Raw genomic sequence first — 1254 nt, 5'->3', positions numbered from 1 at the left:
GACAGACTATGTAACGCCATCACTAACAGGGACGTTGTAGAGCGTCCTCTGGTGGACAGACTATGCAACACCATCACTCATAAAATGACTGACAGTCCGTTTTTATTTTTTAAGTATTAACATTCTTGTTATCATTTGTTTGTCATTATAAATTATTCTGATCAATGAATATTTAACGTTTTTTTTTAATAAATGTCGACACCAATATATTGGGAAATCCCTAATATCGATAATATCGGCTGATAATATTAAATGTCAAAAAAGTGACAAATTTAGCTTCAAAGATTTTGGGGAAAAAAACAAACATTTCAAAAGGCTCCGAAAAAGTTGACAAACGTTGAAAAAGTGACATAATCATTTTAAGGAAAAGCCACAAAAGGGTCGAAAAAGACGACCATAACCTTGATAAAAGGTTTTTCATTTTAAATTTCCAGGTCGGTGGGAAGACAACACGAGGGTTAAAGTAGAGTTACAGATAAATGGTGACTCAAGCTAAAAGCATGGCTGATCAGGAGACTAACCCACTGCACATGTTTACTTCACATGTGCATGCACATGTACACGTACATGTGCACACGTGCACGTACACGTGCACTTTACCAAGTCTTGGTGATGCTTAAATAGAAAAGCACACAGCAAACACTATCATGACCGTCATTAATCACCTAAGTCTACAAAAGAAAGACCACGGTGCTGCGCCATCTGTTACAAAAGCTGAACATCCACACTATTTTCGTGAAAATACGCAGGGGGGGGGGGGTGTAAATGTGAATCCACTGCGAAGAACTAATTTGCATTTGTGTTTTAAAGTTTTAACCCTTGTGTTGTTCTCTGGTCAATTTGACCCTTTTCAAAGTGTTTTATGTAAAAATATGGATTTCTTTTATGCAAATTGCCCCAAAACAACATGGATGAGTCCAGTGTTTTTCAGGTAAAATAAACTGCTTTCATTGAATTTTTGGGGTATTTTATTTAATCTTACAGCATTTGAATCCTTTTTTTTTTTTATGGTTTACAACAGTATGCGGACTAAACTACCCACTCAACATCCTCTAATCTTAACTTCTAGTCAAAATAATTCATAATTTCTCCCTTTTTAACTAAACACGTATGTATAATTAGATATAAATGAGGTTTGTTGACCATGAATTCCAAGAATAAATGTAAAACCTATTCAACCAGACACACACACACACACACACACACACACACACACACACACACACACACACACACACACACACACACACACAC

At 36.0% G+C, this 1254-nt stretch overlaps 1 protein-coding gene across 1 annotated transcript in view; it reads right to left on the bottom strand.

Moving 5' to 3' along the window:
• The window catches only part of renbp (renin binding protein), a 10192-nt gene that overhangs the window by 5282 nt on the left and 3656 nt on the right, over positions 1–1254 (bottom strand). The window lies entirely within an intron of this gene.

Source organism: Etheostoma cragini, chromosome 7, assembly GCF_013103735.1.
Source record: "Etheostoma cragini isolate CJK2018 chromosome 7, CSU_Ecrag_1.0, whole genome shotgun sequence".
Classification (NCBI taxonomy): Eukaryota; Metazoa; Chordata; class Actinopteri; order Perciformes; family Percidae; genus Etheostoma; species Etheostoma cragini.
The sequence above is the reverse complement of the archived record's forward strand: the minus strand, read 5'-3'. Positions and strand labels throughout refer to the sequence as shown.